This window comes from Chrysochloris asiatica, unplaced genomic scaffold (genome assembly GCF_000296735.1).
Source record: "Chrysochloris asiatica unplaced genomic scaffold, ChrAsi1.0 scaffold00445, whole genome shotgun sequence".
Classification (NCBI taxonomy): Eukaryota; Metazoa; Chordata; class Mammalia; order Afrosoricida; family Chrysochloridae; genus Chrysochloris; species Chrysochloris asiatica.
Genome location: NW_006408963.1, coordinates 889,572 through 906,278, shown reverse-complemented (window position 1 = coordinate 906,278; position 16,707 = coordinate 889,572).

Here is a 16,707-nt window from a genome sequence, read left to right as displayed (position 1 = left end):
GCACATTGTTGGGTTTTGTTTGTTTTCTTTCATCAGTTTGAATGGATTGACTGATTAGTGTACTTAATGGTTGTCCCTGTCTTACTGGTGCTTGTCTGCCCTTTGTGCCCTCCAGTCCCCTTTTCCTGGCTTTAGTCTGTCTTTGGTGGTGGTGGTTGTGTGCCGTGGAGTCGGTTCTGACCCATAGCGACCCTGTACAGGGATTCCGAGGCTGTAAATCTTTACGGGAGCAGAAAGCCTCATCTTTCTCCCGCGGAACAGCTGGTAGTTTCAAACTGATGACCTTGCGGTTCGCAGCCCGATTCGTAACCACTACGCTCCCAGAGCTCCTTTATTCTGTCTTTGTTGTTGTTGTTGTCAGGTGCCATCGAGTCAGAACCGACTCATAGCGACCCCATGCACAGCAGAACGAAACAATGCTCGATCCTGGGCCAACCTCACTACCGCCGCCACACCTGAATCCATCAATGATGCCACCTGGCTGATCCATCTCGTTGGGGGTCTTCCTCTTCTTCTCTGACCCTCCACCCTACCCAGCATGACATCCTTCTCCAACGATTGTTCCCTCCGGACAATATGTCCAAAGTAGGAGAGACGAAGCTTAGCCATCCTGGCCTCCAAGGAGCACTCTGGCTGCACTTCTTCCAAAACAGATCTATTGGTTCTTTTGGCAGTCCATGGCACTTTCAGTATTCTCCTCCAACACCACAACTCAAAGGCATCAATTCTTCTACGATCCTCCTTATTCACTGTCCAGCTTTCACATCCATATTCTGTCTTTAGGTGGCCACTAAAGATTAGCCTACACATCCCTGCCTTGGGTGGGCGCGGGGGGTGGGGGGGGACGCCTGCATCCTTTCACTACTTCCTGACAAGTTGGAACTGCCTCTGGTGATCTGAGTGGTACACACTTCCTTCCACGCCTCCCTGTAGGTCTCTTCTTCCCTGGAAACCTCTTTCTTTCTCTGCCTCCTTCCCTCCCTTCTTCCTTATTACTCAAACTTCCTTATTACTTATGCCTTTATTTCTTGGCAGAGAGTGAAGTTACTTCACCACTCCACCCGTCCATCCCTTTCCGGTCTAAAGCAACCCTGAAATGATGCTCTGTGCCTATGGGTCTGCCTAATGTGGGCAGTTCACGTAGATGGAATCAGACACTATGTGGTCTGTGGTGACTGGCCACTTTTGTCCAGAAGAATGGTATCAGTGTTCATCCATGTTGTAGTATGTGTCAGCTGGTCGTTTCTTTTTTATTGTAGAATCCTACTTCCATGGTATAAGGAGCTCTAGTAGCGTAGTGGTTACCAATAGGGCTGCGAACCTCAAGGCCAACAGTTGGAAACTACCAGCTGTTGCGCGGGAGAAAGATGAGGCTCTCTGCTCCCGTAAAGATTTAAAGCCTCGGAAACCCTGTAGAGGGTCGCTGTGAGTCAGAACCGACTCCATGGCACATCACAACAACAACAACTTCCATGGTATGGCTTCATCATACTTAGGTTGTGTTCTGGTAGCGTAGTGGTTATGAGTTGGCCTGCTAACCTCAAGGGCAGCAGTTCGAAACTACCAGCCGTTACTACGTGGGAGAAAGATATGTCTTTCTGCTCCGGTAGAGATTTACAGCCTTGCAAGGTTGCTACAAGTCAGAACCGATTCCACGGCACACTCCCACCCCGACCCCGAGGAAATAAGATGCCAAATTTGAGCATGTTATAGACAGATCTTTATTAAGCCGCAAATAGGGCGGCTCAGCCCGATGAAGGAAGCCATCAGCACGAACCCATCTGGTGTCACATTCTGTTCTTCTCTGGTCCCTCTTGCTCTCGGGGGTGGCGAGGTGGGGGGGTGGGGAGGTAGGGGGAGTGGGATGGTGTCTAAAGAATTAGTCCCACTGAGTCGCCGCTTCTCAATCAGACACGAAAAGTAAGCATGTACTCAGAAGCTCTTTATTGCAAAGCAAAAGTAGACTTCAAAGAGAGAAGCGGGTCTGTTTCCACGAGTGGAAAAGACTACAGGGTTATTATAGGGGATGGGGCCTCCTCCTCCAAGAGTGGGCGAATGCATATTGATTAGGAGGAGTGGCGTGTGGAATAGTCATCCGAGTGCCTTCTGCAGTTGTCAGCTCTAGGTGCTAGTTTTATGGGCTGTCTGCCAAGTTTTTCCTCTTTACCACCAGTTGCTTCTCTCTGTTGGGGTTTCAGGTCCTGATGCCTTTATCTCTGTCAATGTTACTATTCTTGTTGGACTATTGATGCCGTCTTCTTTTCTTGATCCCTGTCTGGTAAGAGAGGACTCAGGACAAAGGGGCGGACATGAAGCCCGGGTAAGAGAGGCCCAGGGCCCAGGGGTCCTAACCTGTCCCTGACAACTAATTATGGTGTTATCATTAGGGGGCGTCGCTATGCCCAACAGAAGGAAATACTGCCCAGTCCTGCACCTTCTTCACATTGCTGCGACCACTGTGTCAATCCATCTCGTTGGGGGTCTTTTTTCTTACCCTCCACTTAACTAAGCATGGTGTTCTCTGGAAGTACAGCCAGAATGTTTCTTAAAAGCCAGGATGATGAGATGTTGTCTCAGACATGTTATCAGGAAGAACATTCTGGCTGTACTTTCAACACATTTGGCAGTCCATGGTGCTTTCTTTATCTTCCTCCAACACCAGAACTCAAAAGCATCAATTCTTCTACGGTCTTCCTTATTCACTGTCCAGCTGTCCCATGCATATGAGGTGATTGAAAATACCATGGCTTGGGTCAGGCGCACCTTAGCCTTCAAGCTGACATCTTTGCTCTTCAACACTTTCAAAAGGTCTTATGAAGCAGATTTGCCTAATGCAATACGACGTATGATTTCTTGACTGCTGTTTCCGTGAGTGTTGATGGTTGATCCGAGCAAAATGAAGTCTTTGATAACGTCTATCTTTTCCCCATTGATAAGAATGCTGTTTATTGGTCCAATGGTGAGGATTTTTGTTTTCTTTACATTGAAGTGGAATTACAGCCGTTCGTCCTAGTGAGCATGAAGTGGTCTCTTACTGTAAGTTGCTTTGCATTCCCCTTAGGCCTCAAGAGGCTCCTGGTGTGGCGCTGGAGCATAAACACGAGCATTGGACTGCTAACCACAGCGGTTCAAATCCAGCAGCGGCTCCTTGGAAGCGCTACACAGGCTCACTGTGAGTCACAGCCGACTCGACACCACTTACCAACAACAGTAACAACAAGGACTAATGAAGGAGCCGTGGTGGTGCCCTAGTTAAGCATTCAACTAGCTGCTAATGGAAAAATCTACAGTTTGAAGCCATTGGCTGCTCTTAGCAGTTTGCATCACTTTCCTTCTATTTCAAAAATTCCCTATAATCGTTCTTGGAGTGCAGGTAGGCTGGCACTGCATTGCCTTCACCTTTGTCTGAAAACACTTATTTTGCCTTCATTTTTTTTTTTTAAGGTTTTTATTGTGGATTGAGTGAACGTTTACAGGGCACCTCATCAGTTTCACAGTCAACCATTCATATGACCCGTTTCATTACATTGATTACAATCCCCTCCATACATCATCAGTCAACAGTGTTTCTCTCTATCCTCTTTAGCTTTTTTTGGGGGGTGGGGGGACTTTGCCTTTTTGGAATTTACAGTCTCGGCTTTTAAGGAAGGTTTTTACATTTATCTGTGGATATCCAGGGCTCATGTATGCGATTACGAACCAGCATAACTGAAAAATTAGATGAGGGACATTTTGCTATGTCTGCTAGGTGGCTAAAGTCTGATCCTCAGAGCCTGTGGTTTGGACGGTTGCCTTCATTTTTGAAGGATACTTTTTGTTGTCTGTAGAATTCCAGGCTTGCAGTCTCTCTTTCAGCACTTTTGTAGACATCATTCCCTTCGTTGCCCTCTACTGTTTCTGGTGTCTTCTTGTGATTTTGGAAAAATTCAGAAGTGTTGGCAAGGAAGCCCTGTAGACATCGACAGCCTTGGAAACGCTCTCCACGGTGGCTCTGGGTCGGAACCGATTTGATGGCACACGCCAACAGCAATTTCTTTCAGTGCTGCGTCATCCTTTGTCAATTCCTCCTCAAGCAGCTCATGTCACCTCCGTCCCCTTCTGATGCTCATTCTCCAGTGCCTTCAAATAGTGTGGTTGTCCCAGCTTACATAGCAGTGTTCAGTGACAAAGTGACAGCTGATAAACCGGCTCCACCATGGCCAGGACCAGAAGTCTCTAGAAGTTATTCTTGACTCCTCCCATTCTCGCTCCCCCCCCCCATTAATCCACATATCCTGTCCTTCCTAAAGCTCTACATTTTCTATTTGTTGTTGTTGCTCTGATGTGTCCTTGAATCAGATCTGACCCATAACAACCCTACGTACAACGAAAGAAAATACTACCCGGTCCTACCTGATCCTCTCAATTTGCCACTATGTTTGAGCCCATTCCTTGCAGTGGCTGTGCCCATTCATCTTATGGTAGATCTTCCTCTTTTTCACCAACCCTTTACTTTACCAAGCATGATGCCCATCTGCACAGACTAATGCCCTGCTAACAACATGCCCAGAGTCCATATGATGCAGTCTCGTCATCCTCACCTTGAAGGAACATTCTGACTGTACTTCTTCCAAGACAGATTTATTTGTTCTTCTGGCAGCCCCGGATTTATTCAACATTCCTTACCAAGCTGTAATTCAAAGGCATCAAGTTTTCTCCATTTCCCCTAGCCACTGTCCAGCTTTCACATGCATATGAGGTCATTGACAATACTATGGCTTGAGTCAGATGCACCTTAGTCCTCAAGGTGACATCTTTGCTTGTGAATACTTTCAGGAGATTATTTTTTGCATTTCTTGACTGCTTTCACGTGTTGATTGTAGATCCAAGTAGAATGAAGTCTTTGACAACTTCAGTATTTTCTCCGTGTATTCTGATGTTAATTATTGGGCCAGTTGTGAGGATTTTAATTTTCTTTACATTGAGGTGCAATCCATGCTGAAGGCTGTGTTCTTTGATCATCTTCAGTAACTACTTCAAGTCCTCTTTGCTTTCAACCAACATGATTGTATCCTCTGCATATCACAGGTTGTTTATGAGTCTGCCTCCAACCTTGATGCCACGTTCTTCTTCATATAATTCAGCTCCTTGGATTATTTGCTCAGCATCCAGACAGAATAAGTACAGTGAAAGGATACAACCCTGATGCACACCTTTCCTGACTTTACCCCTTGTCTGGTCAAACAACTGCTTCTTGGTCTATGTACAGCTCAAGTCTATATACACAATTAAGTCCTCTAGAATTTCTCTTCTTTACAATTGTGCTCAATTGGAACCTGTCCATAGACCAATAAGCAGTAGTTTGATCAGACAAGGGGATACTGTTGTTGTTGTTAGGTGCCATTGAGCTCTGGTAGCGTAGTGGTTACGAATCGGGCTGCGAACCTTAAGGTCAGCGGTTCGAAACTACCAGCCGCTCCGCGGGAGAAAGATGAGGCTTTCTACTCCCGTAAAGATTTACACCCTCGGAAACCCTGTACAGGGTCACTATGGGTCGGAACCGACTCAATGGCACTTAACAACAACAACATCGAGTCGGTACAGATTCATAGCGACCTTATGCCTAGCAGAACGAAACACTGCCCGTTCCTGGGCCAACCTCACTACTGTTGCCATGTGTGAGTCCGTCGATGCTGCCACTTGGCCAGTCCATCTCGCTAGGGGTCTCCGTAGCTTAAAGTTAGGAAAGGTGTTTGTCGGGATTATATCCCCACCATCTCTCACCAGGAGGGCTGCAGAAGCTTGTCCTCTGTGGTCTCCTTTCTTGTCATCTCTCAGTTCTGTGAACATGGACACGGCAGGGGCGCCTCGCAAAATGATCTCCTGCTGATGCTTCTGGTTAGAGCTGTTCCCAGGCATTCCAGAATGACGTCATGTCAAATTAGGGTCCCTTAACTCCCATCTCCACTGAATTGGTGACTCATACTCCACCCTGCCACTAGAGAGCTGTTTCTTGCAGGCTATAGGACGCTGGTTGCTGTAGTAACCCCGAGCAAGCACTTGTGAAAGGAAGCTTGTTTGCACGGTCAGCAGGAGGGCTGCGGATGGAGCGTCCATTATAGATGCTGCATATTAAGTAGAGACAAAGGACTGGCTGGGAGAGAGAAGGGGACATGTGGCCTCCTAGGGGCAGGGAGGCAGAAAAAAGGATGCCCACCTAGTCAGCAGCGCCAGGAGACGCTTGCTTGCTTTCCACCACCTTCATTTTTTAGCATCGCACAGATTGCAAATGTAGCATCAGAAATGTTCCTTTGCAGCTGTTTTTCTAGAAAGGCATGAAAGTCAGCGGTGAAACCAGTGCCTGGAGACCTCCTGCCAGGGCTGGCTGGGTTTCTGCTGAGTCACTGCCTTAATGGCTACCCCCCCCCGAGGTAAGCAACCGCCCCTCGATTCCCTGGTTTCTAAGGTAACCGTTGAGCACTGCCAGCCCAGATCCAAAGGGAGGCCTTTTCCTGGCCACCATGTTATTTTTTTCTACCCAGAACATTTTTAGAGCGTGTTTTCAAAATAAGATTTTCCTTTTAAAAAAATCCCTGCTCATTAAGAAAACCAAACAGTACAGAAATGTACAAAGTCAGAACAATCCCCTCCTCACTCTCCCTGTTGTTCTTGTTAAGTGGCTAGTCGGTTCTGACTCTTAGTGACCCTGTGTAGGGTATCCAAGAAGCAACTGGTAAGTTTGAGCCCCTGACCTTGTGACTCACCCTGACCTTGTGATCCAGGGCATCCCCATCAACATGTGTACTAATTATATATATGGTGCCGTGATGGGGAGGTCCTGATCTGGCGCCGTCGTGGAAGCACTTGACCATAGCGACCCTGTGTAGGGTTTCTGAGGAGCAGCTGGTATGTTTGAACTGTAGACCTTGTGGTCCGCAGTCCAGGGAGCATGCAGATAAGGTACTTGGAACCCTAATGAGGAGATTGGGAAGGGGGCACCTCACTACAACCAAGAAAGTAGAGTGTGTCCTTTGTACCTGGGGTTCCTGTGCTAAGAACCTCCTAGACCCAGGCGACCGAGAGACACCAGAGACAGTGAGAATCGGTGGTAGCAGAGAGCTGGGTATCGCTGGGCACTTGTCAGTGGAGCTAGGTTCTCCAACCCATGGAGCTAGAGAGCTGAGGGCCTTTAAGCCAAGGCTTACTGGTCAGTGGGGTGCCCCCCGGCACAGGAGGCCTGAGAGGCTGAGGGTCAAGGGGAGACTTGCCTATGGGCATGGCCATAAGCTGTCCTGACTGAAGAACTATATCCTGACTCATTCTTAACTCATCCCCGAAGCCTCTTCCTTCCGTAATGCAGCCCATCCTTGTGAGGATGGTGAAGCCAGCAGAATAGCCACTGGAGTGGGAGGGCGAGCTAGTGTCAGAACTGGTAACAAGGTTGTGGGGTAGAGGAAGTCGGACCTCCACCTCAGGAGTCAGCATTGGGCCGTTGATCTTGATTTTCCACCCACCTTGTGAAGGAGCCCTGGTGGCGCTGTGGGTTATGCTGCAAACTGCAAGGTAGGTGGTTCAATTCCACCTGCTGCTCCGAGGGAGAAAGATAGCGCTTCAAGGATTTACAATCTCAGAACCCTTATATGTTGTTGTTGTTGTTGCTAAGTGCCATCAAGTTGGTTCCAACTCAGAGCGACCCTGTCTAGGGTTTCCGAGGAGCGGCTCATGAGGTTCAAACCGACTTTGCCGTCCAGCACATTACCCACAGCGCTACACCGTGTCTCCAGAAACCTTCCATCGGGCCACTATAAGTTGGAATGGACTCAATGGTAGTTTTTTTTTGTTTTGTTTTGTTTTTGGGGTACCTGGGAATGTGCCTTTGTTTGAAAACGGGGTCCCCGAAGAGGCAGGGAGGGAGAGGGAGGGTGCTTGAGACATTGCATCTGGAGCCACCAGAGGCTGGAGGAGAGGCCTCACCCTGATAGCAGCTTCTCAGCCCCAGAAGTGTGAGACAAGAGTTTGCTGACACTTTATTAAGAGATTAATACCAGTGCTAAGAGGAGAGGCCCACTGTCCCCCAGGGGATCCTGACTCAAACCCAGACTCCCCAATGGCCTCTAGTCAGCCCGGTCACAATACGTCCTGGAGCTAAAGCGATTGACTTTTGCTAGTTCTCAGGGAGGAGCCATGGTGGTGCAGTGGTTAAGTGCTCAGCTGCTAACAGTCAGGTAGGAGGCTTGAACCTACCAGCTGCTTCAGAGAGATGCGGCAGTCGGCTTCCTTGAAGATTCAACAACAGCAAACCCAACATTGGAGCGGCCTGTGACTCAGAGAAGCCCTAGTAGTTCCTGGACAGCTGCAGGCTGGATTCGAACTGCTGATCTTTCATCTACAAACACCACAGCTCTGGAAACCTTGTCCTGTAGGGTCTCTGACTGGACAGCAATGGGGTTGTGTAGGGTGAGGCCAGGAAAGCAACTCACTCCCTGTTAACACTCGGGTAGGACTCTGGGTTCGTTTCCATCATCCAGGCGGAGCATAGAAGGTCATTGTCAACCGTCAAATTCCCTGTGAAATCACCCAAACCAAGTTTATCTCAATAAGAGACACCGTGACCTTGATGATTGAGTCTTACAAGTTGTGGGAGCAATGTTCATAAATTTGTTTGTTTGGGGGGTGTGGTGAGGAATGGAGGATTTAACTTAAAAAAACGGGGAACTTCAGATTTTAACCACATCCTAGATACAAAAGTTTCCCACTCCATCCTGATGTGGCGCTGTAGGATCAGCACTAGACTGCGTGGTTGGTGGTTCAAGCCCATCAGCTGCTCCTTGGAAACCCTTTGTTGTTGTTGTTGTTATGTGCCGTGGAGTCGGTTCCGACTCATAGCGACCCTGTACAGGGTTTCCGAGGCTGTAAATCTATGGGAGCAGAATGCCTCATCTTTCTCCCGCAGAGCAGCTGGTAGTTTTGAACTGCTGACCTTGTGGTTCACAGCCCAATTTGTAACCACTACGCTACCAGAGCTCCTTAGAGAGGCGTTAATGAGTCAGAACTGACTGTCAGCACCTAACAACAACAACAACAATGATCCTGAATGCTGGTTAGGTGTGCTGTAAGCCTTGTCTGTTTAATCCTGGGGTAGATGCAATTGAACAAAAAGTGTTTAGGATTGCTGGCTGCAGCAAGAAGTTGTTGTTAAGGGTCGGTTCTGACCCATAGGATCCCTGTATAGGGTTACTGAAGAGCAGCTGGTGAGTTTGAACTGCCAACTTTGCAGTCCAAAGTGACCTTGCAGTCAAGGGCATTAACCCATAGCGCCACACCAGGACTCCACTGCAAGAAGAAAGCTTTGAAAAGCCCAGCTGATTGATGTTTTGTTGTGTTTCCAAAAGGGGCTGTTACTCTGAAGTTGAATACTGTAATCTTATGCTTTGATAAAAGGATTTTCAGGAAGTCTCTTAACTAAGTCATAAAGCTATTTGCAACTTCCTCTTCCTAGACAAGAATTTCCTACAATAGTAAAGTAATGTTAATATGGAGAGTCAAGCAGTAAGGACAAGTTAATGTCTAGTCCAGATGCTCGGTGACCTTGGATGATTCCAGCCCTCACCTGGGACTCTCACATCTTCAGCTGGGAGCCCTTGTTCATGTCTGGTGCGAGTGCAAAATGATACGGCCTCTTTGGAAGCTAGTCTGGCACTTTCTGACAAATCTACATATGGGCTTACCTTTGGATCCAGCAATAGCTGCTAGATATCGATCCAAATGATCTGAAAACGATGGCTACACGAAAGTCTACACACGAATGAATGTATATGGCACCTTTATTCAGAATTGGCAAAAATTGGAGGCAACCAATTGGATAAACAAACTGTGGTTCATCCGTACAATGGAATATTATCCAGCAAGGAAAAGGCATTAGCTATCCAGCCACAAATAGGCACGGGGGAAAACATAACTGAATATTGTGCAGTGAAAACAGCCCATCTGATTCCAAATGAAAACAGTAAAAAAATCGATTGATCAGGGGCTGGGCAGGGGAGGATGACTGACTAGGGATCATTTCTGGGGCCGTGAAACAATTCTGTCTGACACTGTCATGGTGGACACATGACTGCGTTTTTAATAACCCACAGGACCGCAAGCAGAAAACGTGAACCCCACACATGGCGTCACAACAAGTGAAATCAACTGGGCATCAGTGCACACCAGTGTGGACTGTGGACTGGTGTTGATAATAATGTATCCAGATGGCACAGGAGTGCAAGATGTGGCGACCTGAAGAAACAGAGAGCGGGGAGAGGGCAATTCTCCGCATTGTCTGCAAATCTCAAGCTGCTCTAAAAATATAAAGCCTAAAATGTACAAAAAACCCCAAACCTGGCATTTTCAGGCAGCCGCTGCTCCTGGGATGAGTGAGGGAAGGCGTGATTCAGCAGAACTGGCCAGACCTAGACCCACTGCGGCCCGCTTCACACTCACTCACTTCCATCTGAAAGAGAAGGTGCGCCCGGTGTAATCAGCTCATGAAGTTCCCAAGAATGACTGGAGTAGTGTTCCCATTCCACTGGCTCCTCCCGAATATTTCCACTCCAGGGCTTTCTGCTCCCATCAAGTGTCACAGCCTTGGAAACCCTATACAGGGTCGCTATGAATTGGAGCCGGCTCCAGGGCACATAACACCATAACAAGAGGCTTTACTGAGGACCTGTCCCACAGGCAGTGTTTTGTTCTGTTGCATCTAACACAGGGAGCTCTGGTAGCATAGTGGTTAGGCTGCTAACCTCAAGGTCGGCAGTTCAAAACTACCAGTGGTTCTGCAGGAGAAAGATGAGGAGCTCTGCTCCCGTAGATTTACAGCTTGGAAGCCCTTTGTAGGGTCATTATGAGTCCATGGTACCGACTCCATGGTACTTAATAACAACAACAACATCAAGAGGTGGAGTCTCTGATCCCTCCCTTTGAACCTGGGTCTCTGAATGTCCTGGCTGTGACCTAACAGGTTTCCCTCCTCTGCCACATTAATATGGCTCAGGAGAGTATTGCGGCCTCATTGAATCATCTTTGCATTCTTGGAATAAACTGTGCTTGGTTGTGGTCTTTGTTTCTCAGTCTGTGTATTTTAAATGTGCATCAGTATCATATGTGATCTTGATCTGTGCTCTTGTGTGTTATCGCTGTAAGTTTTGAAACCAGATGCAAACACATCTGGAAGCGTTTCTCTAGTTCTTGAAGGCACTGGAAGACCTTGTTTATTATAAAGACTACAAAGAAGTCATTTGAGAATTCCCAAAGTGCGCTGAGAACGTTTGCAATTGTTTTCTGTGCTCAGCTGTTGCCTTTCTTCTGGGGTCAATTTTGCTTAAGTTTATTTATTTCCCACAAAAGCATCAACTCCCCACGCTCCTTGCTCCAAGTAGCTGCTCCGAAGCAGAGCCAAACTGGTTCCTTAAAAAAAAACACAACACGGTGATGGGCCACGTGACATCACGGCTCCCCCGCCCCAGCCCAGCCAGTAAGTGCAGGGGGGGGAGGGGGGGTGCGCCAGAGGCTCCGCCTGAAGCCAGAGGCGCTTTCCTGTTGCTGACCGCACTCTGGCAGGGCCATGCAGTCAAACCGGAAAGCGCCTGGCTTTGGGTGTTTTCTTGGTGTTAAGAGTGAGGAGGGAGGCCTGGTGTGGCGCTGTAGGATAAGCACTAGACTTCAAGGCCAGTTTGAACCTCAAGGTCGGCGGTTCAAACTCACCAGCTGCTCCTCGGAAATCCTACACAAGATCTCTAAGAATCAGAACTGACTGACTGGATGGCACTTAACAAGAATGAGGATCCCATCTCCACCCCCACCCCTGCCCCACTGCAAGGCCTGAGGGCACCTCCCGGAGGATGCCTGGAGGTGGGGGGGGGGCAGCTCCTCCTGCCCTCAGCACGGCCTCCTCGCCTCCCCGCCTCCCCCACCACAAAGAGAGGAGTCATCAAGGAAATGCAAGTTCAGTGTGTAAGATGCCCAGACGCACACGCCTAATGACTACATAGCAAGATGGGTCAGTTCAAGTAATGGTGAGGATGTGGTACCAACAGGGAGCGAACCCGAGAGCAACCACTTTGGCTAGCTGTGTAAGGGTTTCATATACAGTAGAAATTCACCTGCCCTTGGCAGGGATCATTGAATACCATGTCTGTACACACACACACACACACACACACACACACACACACGAATGTTTGTAGCAACTTTATAATACTCAGACACAGGAAACAAAGTCAAAAGATTAATGGAATAAAAAAAAAGGTCAGGTATCCACACCTGGAAATTACTGCTGAGTCAATTCCAACTCATATGAAAACGAAGGACTAGGCTGACACATTACGAATCACAAACTCAGTACACACTCAGTGGCCCTGAACACTACATGCTACACGATTCCATGTTTATGAAGTTCTAGAACATGCATGGAGTCCTGGTGTAGTACTGTAAAATAAGCACCGGACTGCAAGGTAGGTTTGAATGGCAAGGTCAGCGGTTTAAACGTACCAGCTATTCCTTGGAAACTCTATGTTGGTTGTTGTTAAGTGCCGGTGTAGAGTCTCTTCCAACCCATAGCGATCCTGGATGGGCCTTCCAAGAAGCTAGCAACGCTGACCTTTGTGGTTCAGACTGACTTTGCAGTGGAGCGTATTAATCCTCAGCGCCACACCAGGAAACCCTATGCAGGGTTGCTGTGAGTCAAAATGGACTCGTTGGCACTTAATAACAGAACATGAAAAACCAATCTAAAAGCATACTATGTGTTTACCCTTCCGGAGCTGCTTTGATGGAGCCTCCCATGTGTGTCTGAAAAGTTCAAGTGACACCACTTAGTATTGGTGCATTTGACTGTCTTGTGTTACAGCTCAACGAAAATGCGAAGTATGTAAACACCTAAGGCTATACATTTCACATCAATTACCACCTTCACCATCGCCCACAAGTCTCATTATGTAGCTATTTTTATTAGTGTTGTTCTAAGTAATTTTAAGTGTTCACTCTGGTTTTATAAAATTTGCACTGTATGAAGTTTGGTTATAGTGGCCAAGAATGTGATCTGACAGACACCAAGGCTGAGAAAGTAGTTACGTCTTTCTTCACCACTAGGATTTGATCCAAGTCTTCAGATGTCCCTCATGGATTGGGAAAAAAGTGTTTGGCATCCATCCTGGGGGATTTCCAACCTGTGGTTGGTTGTTATTGTTCATTGCCATCAAGTTGGCTCCAACTCCTGGTCAACCCGGGCATAACTTAATGATCCTTTGTAGCTCCTTCCAACCTAGTGGCCTCCTAGGTTGTCCTAGGAGCAATGTTCTGCTGTGATTTACAAAGTTGTTATTGGCTAACTTTTAGGAAATATTCATGATCTTGTTCAATACTTTCTGCATTCTGTTGACTCACCTTTCTTTGAAATGGGCACAAATATGAATCTCTTCCAGTCAGTTGACCAGGTAGCTGCCTTCCAAATTTCCTGGCAGAAATGAGTGAGTGCCTTCGGCATTGCGTCCATTTGGTATATAATGTCATTAATATCACACACGAGTCAAATTTTGCTGAAGATCATTGAACGATGGTTACAGCAGTACATTAACAGGGAGCTGCCGGAAATTCAAGCTGGCTTCAGAAGAGGATATGGAATGTTGTTGTTGTCAAGTGCCATCGAGTCGGTACCAACCCGTAACAAGTCTGTACAGGGTTTCTGAGGAGTGACTGGTGAACTTGAACAGCTGAGCTTGAGATTCAAATGGACCTTGCAGTCCAGTGCATGAACCCACAGTGCCACACCACAGATATTAATTGCTGGTGTCAGATGGATCTTGGCTAAAATGGAGAATGCCAGAAAGATGTTTGCCTGTGTTTCATTGACTATGCAAAGGCATTGGGCTGTGTGGCTCATAACAAGCTATGGATAACATTGTGAAGAACGGGAATTCCAGAACACTTAATTGCACTCATGAGGAACCTGTACGTAGACCAAGAGTCAGTAGTTCAAACAGAAGAAGGGGATGCTCTGTGGTTTAAAATCAGGAAAGGTGTGGGCCAGGCTTGTATCTTTTCACTGTATTTACTCAATCTGTATGCTGAGCCAATAATCTGAGAAACTGGATTGTATGAAGAAGAGCATGACATCAGGATTGGAGGAAGACTCCTTGACAACCTGCAACCCGCAGAAGACACAGCCTTGCTTGGTGGAAGCGAAGAGGACTTAAAATGCTTGCTGATAAAGATCGAAAGCCTTCAGTGTGGGTTACACCTCAATGTAAAGAAAACAAAAGTTCTTACAGCTGGACCAATAATAACCAACATCACCGTAAACAGAGGCAAAATTGAAGTTGTCAAATATTTCATTTTGCTTGGATCCACAATCAATACTAACAGAAGCAGCAATTAAGAAATCAAAGGACCTGTTGGAGTAAGCGAATCTGCTGCACAAAGTCCTCTTTAAAGTGCTCAAGAGCCAAGATGTCACTTGGAAGACTAAGGTGTGCCTGAACTAGGCAAGCCATGGTGTTTTCAATCACCTCATATGCATGTGAAAACTGGACAGTGAATAAGGAAAATAAAGAAAGAAGTCATACCTTTGAATTCCGGTGTTGGTTAAGAATACTGAGGCCCCATGGACTGCCAGAAGAACAAACAAAGATATGGAAACTGCATCTCATGGACTTTAGATATGCTATCACGAGCAACCAGTCCTTGGAAAAGGAGCTCATGCTTGATAGAGGACTACCGTCAATGAGCTGGACTCTTAGAGTGGCTATAGGAGTAGGCTACAACGCAAGGATGATTGTGAGGAGGTACAGGTTTCAGTATAAATGGAACTAAGTCAACAGCACCAACCACAACTTTTGGAAGTAGATCACCAGGCGTTTCTTCCTGGTCTTGGTCTGGAGGCTCCACCATGGGTGACTAAATGAATAATTTATTTTGTAAGGGTAAGCACAAGCCTGAAGTTAAGGATGTTCCATATGTCCAACCTTCTAAAGCTGTTGAATCATTCCGTCATTGCATTCCAACATCATTAACCCCTCCTCCCCTCTGTCCTCTCCCTCCCATATTTGGGGCCCATAATTCAGTGCAACATCTCACAGAACTCAGAAATGGTCAAGGAGATGGCCAGGAGTCAGACTGAGGCATCTCCTGACTCACATGGTTGCGGGAGCTGCCCTACCCAAATGAGCAGGTCAGACTGCAGGCTGCTTGGCTCACAGGGCTGGGAATCGGGTCAGGTATAGATAATAGGTTGCTAGTTCAAAATCCAGGTTAGACGGTGACAGCTAGTTGCAGGATTCAGGGCAAGAAAGAAACATTGCCAAAGGCCTCTGATCTATAAGGGTACCGTGTGAGGCCACACCCTTAAGGAAACTCCCCTTGCTTGAGCTTGCTGGTGCAAGGGTGTGACTTGATTAGGGTGGTGGCTGTGAGTAAGACACATCCTTGATTCTACCTCATTGACATAATGACAGCTCACTCCCAAATGGAACCAGAGTTTACAACACATTACAGGATGGGGGGCATCATGGCCTAGCCAAGTGAGCACATAGCTGTAACCATCCCCAGTTCCATCCCACCCTACTTACAAAGTTCCGCGCACTCATTGCGTAAGAGTCACCTAGACCATGGCTTTAAGTACTAAGAGCTAAGAACGTCTGTGTACCACAGTGACTGCAGACAGCACATGTCAGCGTTTGGGTCGCCCTTCGTCATAGGGCTGCCCCCATCTTCTGCATCTTATGGAATTGTCTCCCCGACCCAAAGACATTCGAGGGGTGTGGTGAGTAGAGACCGACCTCCTCCCTCCTCTGAGCTGGTGGGTTTGTCTGTTTTCCTCTGGAGTTCTGTCAGCTTTTGGTTCATATTGTGAGGCAATTTTAACAATATTCTTAAAATGGTTTTGTTTGCTCTCAAAGTTTATTCTGTCTGAAATGAACATAGTTCCTATGTTTTTTTCCTATGAATCTTTTGCTCATTCTCGTACCCTGATTTTTCCCACGGATATATGACTGAGGTATGTCTCTAGTAAATAGCACGTGCATGGATCTGAGGATTTGGGTCCAATCTGACAAGGTCTGGCTGAGGCTAGGGCTGCTCCATCATGGAAATCCTAGCTCAGTCCACCACCTCTTTTGTTTGCACAACATAAAGAGAAACTGTTTGGAAGAAAAGAAAGGAAGGAAAAGGGTAATTTGAGCTGCAAAAGTAAAGGCGAAGATCTCTCAACTGCAATGGGAAGACCCCCTTTGTGAGGCCGAGATGGCAGCATGGACCACCTGTGTCCCCATGGGATCTGTGACACAACCAAATGCAGGTGCTGTTGTGGTTTTGATGAGAGTGTTTCAAAGTTACAAACGTATTTTCCAACCTAAATGAGATGATCACTTCACAACTTCACACCCGTTCGAATGGCAGTTCTCCAAAGGGCACACATCAAGTATTGGCCTGGTGTAGTGCTGGGGGTAATGTGCAGTGCAGTCTCTGTGGAAAAAGGTAAGCACAGAGTTACAATTTGACCCAGCAATTTGACTCAAACAATTCTGGTACACGCCCCCTCCCCCCCTTCACTGCAGTACTTTTCACAATAGCCAAGAACAGACAAAATGGGATGCACACATGCACCCAGAAATCATTTATTGCCTGTCTCATTATCCGACTTTGTGCATTTACAATAGTCAAAACATCTGCTCCCCAATGAAGCGGTGAGCT